This window comes from Primulina tabacum, chromosome 11 (genome assembly GCF_025594145.1).
Source record: "Primulina tabacum isolate GXHZ01 chromosome 11, ASM2559414v2, whole genome shotgun sequence".
Taxonomy (NCBI): Eukaryota; Viridiplantae; Streptophyta; class Magnoliopsida; order Lamiales; family Gesneriaceae; genus Primulina; species Primulina tabacum.
In genome coordinates, this window is record NC_134560.1 from 11,993,675 (window position 1) to 11,999,723 (window position 6,049).

Below are 6,049 nucleotides of genomic sequence, written 5' to 3' on the forward strand. Positions count from 1 at the left end.
TTCCCTAAAACCACATACTTTATTTTATTGCAATTGTTTGACATTGATATGATTAATCTATTGATTTATAGAAAGTAGAGAATAGCCGATAGCTATTGAGCGAGAGTCATTGACAGAAGGGCCAGACAGTGATAGAGTGGTCATTGGCCCATTGCACATTGTCATAGGATAGCTTTGGCGGATATGCCAAGTCTGTGGCGGATATGTCAAGACACTGGATTATTGACTTATATCGATATTACTTAGGGGCGGATCGACTCCTATCGTTGAGATTCGATATATGTGTTAATGTCCACGAACCGGGATCCCTAGATTAGAGATGAGTCGAGTCGGAGATGATGAGTTAGAGAGTTTTATTTATATTCACTAATGTGTCATAAATTATGATTCATGTTCTTAATACATGGTTTATGCTTTTGTATGTGATTTTATGCATCGCATATATACATTGCTTATACTGGGATTTTATTCTCACCGGAGTTATCCGGCTGTTGTCGTGTTTGTATGTGTGCATGGCAACAGGTGGGACAGGATCAGGGTCGAGGAGATGATGAGAGATCGTGATTAGAGTGGAGACTACGGACTTTGACGTTGCTGTAGATAGGATTCAGCACTTAACATTTAGTTGTTGAACCTTAGTTTAAGTTCGATGTTTGTTGTACAAGACTTGTGCTTTTATACTGACATGTATATTAGATTGAATTACATTACGTTCCGCAATTAAAAAAAATTTAAACCCAGATTAATTAATTGATCCATTTATCCCAATGACGATTAAGAAGATGATTAGCGTCCGGGTCCCCAAAACAGGTGGTATCAGAGCGATAGATCCTCTAGATTGAGATAGAAGCTAGTGAGCGGGGTAGATTGAGTTTTGTTTCCTGCTTGTGATTGCTAGCATGTATTACTGCTTTAATACATGTTTACCTGAATTATCTGATTTGATTGATAATGTGTATTAATTGAGAATGAATCAGAACCAATTCTTGATCAGCAGTAAGATGATCAGAGGAGGACTGAAACAGGTTTGTTGCATTTGGTTGCTAACCCTTTTGATAGTCAGATATGCCTCCTCGAAGAATACCAGAACAGGGTAGCACTTCGAATCCTTCAATGGATGTGACAGCAACACCGATGGAAACATTGCTGAAGAGATTTCAGTCGTTCCATCCACCGACTCTGAAAGGTACTGAGACTTCAGTGGATTGTGAGAGTTGGCTAGATGACATTGAGATGCTGTTTGAGTCCTTGGATTACACCGATGAGCGGAGAGTGAAACTAATTGGGCACCAATTGCATGACGTAGCAAAAAATTGGTGGATTTCGACGAAGAGAGCACTGGAGCATCGAGGTACGACTATTACTTGGAATGTATTTAAAGCTGAGTTTTATCAGAGATTCTTTCCTGTGTCGTATAGAAAGGACAAGGGAGCAGAGTTTGCAAATTTGAGACAGGGTCAGCTGAACATTGAAGAGTATGTGTCCAAGTTCTCTACCTTGTTGAGATTTGCTCCGCATGTGGCTGAGAATGAAGAAGCTGTTGCTGATCAGTTTATCAATGGTCTGAATCCTGACATTTTTACATTGCTGAACACTGGACGACCGAACAACTTTGCTGATGTCTTGAATAGAGCAAAGGGAGCCGAAACTGGTCTGATTAGACAGAAAGGAGCTTCGTATGTCGCACCAGCACCGAGACCACAGCAACCATCCACAGCTCAGTTTCCACAACCTCCTCCCAGATATGAGAGTGGCAATGGCAGTGGAAGGAAAGATCAGTTGAAAGCTAGAGGGAAACAGTTCAAGAGATCTGGAAGCAGTTCATCCAGTTCTAGTGGCTCGAGACAGACTGTTCAGGGCCGGAGTTATACAGGAGCTTATTGCAGTACTTGTGGAGGGAGACTGTAGAACCCGTATATCAGTAGACGTATAAGCCATGCATAATTCTAGATTTTTAAATTTAATTGACTTCATTGCATGATTATTTTAAATGCATTTATTTGAAGTTAATTATTCATTATTTCAGTTCAGTAGTTTGATTTTTAGCATTTCAGTTATTTCAGTGAGGCCGGACTGGAGTTGGAGTTTTGAGATAGAATTTAAGATTTGAGAAATATTTCCAGAAGTTAATTTAGCTAGCAAGTAAGTTCATTTAAGTTAAAAAGAAGTTTAAGGAATTATTTAAGTTAGTTGAGGATTTTACTTTAATTTTGGAGGTGATTAAGAAATGAGCTCATTTAAGTTACTTAATTAAGGGGTTAGTTCACTAAATTAATTAAAGGATTAGTAAGGTTTTTAAGGGTTATTAAATTACTAGATAATCAATTTTCCCCCTACCATTTATCATGCATTTTCGGCCACACCCCTAGAAGAACAAACTAGGACTTGCCAACTCACCTTTGACCCATTCTTGGTTGTTTAGCATGCTAATTCTTTTAGCTATTTTTCCACCTTAATTAATTAATACTAGACCACTATCCTAACCCTTGTTTGGCATGATAAAATCGGCCACTATAGTCTAGAATCACCCAAGAGATCATTTGATAGCAATTCAAAATTCAAAATTCAAATGCATGAAGACTTGGTCTTGATATGATCCTATTTTTGTGCACCCTTCTCCTCACCTTCATAACCATCACTCCCCCTCCACCTCCACCGAAAATAAGACCCCTTTTCAGTAGAAAAAACGTGGATAACAGCTAGGGAGAAAGGGAGAAAAATCGAGAGCCAAGAAAGGTAGAGAAGCAAGCCACTCCGTCTCCTCCGCGCCGTCTCGTCTCTTCTTTTCGTTTTCTTTCGAAACGAAACCAGGCATGTCTAGATTTCTTTCAAACCTCAATCAAGTCATATTATCATTTATTTTTCAGTACATGATCATGTTTTACCAAGCAAAAATCGAGATCCATGTCAAAATATTTTGGAAAACACATGCAGAATTTTCGACTTCCCTTGACAAGCTTCACGTTTTTCTGAGTTTTGATGGTTTCAGGTATTGGATCGACTCCAGGCTCCCAAGGCGGCTTGTATACATGTAGTAGGATGCATTAGGACCATGTTGGTCCATTCAAACCAGCCCCATGCTTGCTGGAAAACCGAAATGACAGCAAGTTCCCCATAAGTGCAGAAATGTGATTCGAAAATTCAGTTTGGATGTCAAGGAGGAAGGATCTGATCTTGGCTGCCCCAAGGGCCTTTAGCCATGGTTGGATCACTTCCCTAGCATGTCTAAGACGTGACTAAGTCTCCCTTTTGGTGGCTTGGTCCATGGCTCATCGGTTTTTAAATAATCAACAAGAACAGCCCCTTTCCCCATTCGGCCCTTCCATTTTTCAGCATATGGTTTCGTTTCTTTTGTTGCTTGGTGTGGATCTTGGTTGGCCTATGGCCCTTATCCACGGTTCATATCATGCTCCTAGATGTCTAGATCATGCCATGGTCAATCAAATGGCCACTGGAACGACGCAAGACATCGATCATAGCATAAACACTACACACGCACGCATGAGGGCCCTCGGTGAGAACTTTCGGGTGGTTGCTGAAATGAGGCGAATTGTGGCTGGCCTAGGGCCCTTAGCCATGGTTCAAATCATTTCTTGGGACGTTGTGGAGAGGCTTTGGTCGGTGGTTAAAGCCCCAATGGCCAAAAGTCTCGCAAACGACGCGATGCAAGCTAGGTCGCAGCTGCTGGAAATTTCAGCAAGTTGCTGTGTCGGTTCAGAGGCTCGTTCGAGTTCTTGGTTGGCTTTTAGCCCATGGCCTTAGACTGGACAGTGCCTCATTGAGTTAGGAAGGTCATGTTTTCGACCGTTCGTCATTTGGATCATTTTTGAGGTCGTACGAGAATTTACGGTGCAATGTGCCAAATTGACTCTCGAAAGAGCGTTTCGTGTTTTGGCCTCCATTTCACCTAGATTTCGACCCTATCATTTTAGGAACATTATTTTATGATTTTTCAGCGTATTTTAATCATGACTATACGTCAGTTCAGTGTCGGTTCAGGTTGGCTCTGAGTCATGATTAAATGCGAAGTCATTAGGCGTCATAGTCGCATCTTTTGAACGTAAATTGCATAGTTGGTCAAGTTTAAGCTATTGCATATTTTTCATGGCACAGTTAGGTTGCAGCGAGCCTGGGAACGATCCAATCCAATCCAGTTGGTAAAATTACAGGAATTTTCATTACGCCAGTTAATTATTTTACGTGCATTAAACAGAAAATGATTATTTTTGAGATTTATGCGATATGGCTTGTGGTTCATTCACTATGTGGGAGTGTTATTTTATACGGTCGCCAGTGACCGATCAGTTCAGTATGGTACCACCCGGTCGCCAGTGACCGGCCAGCTCAGTTCAGTTTCAGCCTCCCCGGTAGCCAGTTACCGATCAGTTCAGCTTAGTGCACTGGCCACAGGCGTAAAACATAATCTCAACAGAAAATTTTACCAGTTATTTCAGTACAGGCTCCAAGGAGCAAATATTTTTACAGTGATTTCCAGCTCAGTTATGCACGTATTATAATTGCTCAGTACAGATTATTTTTCAGTATGCCTCACGACAGGATATGTTAACTCATTCATATTTTAAATTCAGATTTTTACTCGTTACCTGCGATATATGCATGCTGAGTCTTTAGGCTCACTAGACTTGATTGTTGTAGGTACTGATGAGGCCAGGGCCGAGGGCGGGGACCAGTGAGCCAGCTTGGGTCGGCAGTAGTGGCACCCGAGGACCTCAGTGCAGCAGTTGTTATTCCGCAAACAATTTTTATCAGTCGTTGGATAATTTTTAAATTGTTATTGTTGGCAAAACTTTATTTTTTTCCGCTGCTATTATTTTAAACATTGAACTTGATTCCCCAGTGATTTTATGAATGAGGCCATTTAAGTTCTTTTAAAAAGAAAATTTTTAATTTTCCGCGAATTTCAAGAAAGGAGTTTTAGGCCCTTCACAGAGACATTCCACAGAGCAGTGCCGAGGAGTATTTGGCAGTTGCCGTATATGCAGACAGCAGGGACATTTTGCCAGAGTTTGTCCCCAGAGAGGTTCCCATGGATCCGAGGGAGTAGATTCATCTGGATCAGTGGCTCAGACAGGGAGACGACCATCAGCTCTTCACTCTTTTCAGCCAGCACCATCGACCCAGTCACAGCAGAGGCTAGAAGGAAGCCAGACTGTGAGCCAGCCTCCTAGACAGCAGGCCAGAGTATTTGCTTTGACAGAGGAGTAGGCTCAGGAGGCACCTGACGATGTTGTTGCAGGTAACTGTTTCATTTCTGGTTATCCTGCATATGTATTGATAGATACTGGTGCATCGCATACATTCATATCTGAGCGATTTGCATTGATGCATTCTTTGTCTATTGAGTCATTATCTGCTGTAGTGTCTGTCTCTTCTCCTTTGGGGACAGATTTGATATCAGTGAAGTCTGTGAAATATTGTATGCTACAGTATGATGGGCATGAGATTGAGTTAGATTGTGTTGTGCTTGGGTTGTCTGATTTTGACTGTATTATCGGTATCGATATGTTAACCAAGTACAGAGCCACTGTTGATTGTTTCCACAAGATTGTGAGATTCAGACTGGATATGGCTGATGAGTGGAAATTTTACGGTAAGGGTTCTCGATCTAGAATTTCTTTGATATCCGTATTGTCTATGACTCGATTATTACAGAAAGGAGCGGAATGATTCCTTGTCTATTCAGTTGATTTACTGAAATCGAGTCCATCATTAGCGGATTTGCCAGTGGTGTGTGAGTTCGCTGATGTCTTCCCAGATGAGATTCGTGGTTTGCCTCCGATTCGAGAGATAGACTTCAGTATTGAGTTGATTCCAGGTACAGTTCCGATTTCAAGGGCTTCGTACAGAATGGCACCGATTGAGTTGAAAGAACAGTTGGAAGATTTATTGGCCAAGGGGTATATCAGACCGAGTGTGTCTCCTTGGGATGCTCCAGTATTGTTTGTTCGAAAGAAAGACGGTTCTATGAGACTCTGTATCGACTACCGGCAACTGAACAAAGCAACGGTAAAGAATAAATATCCCTTGC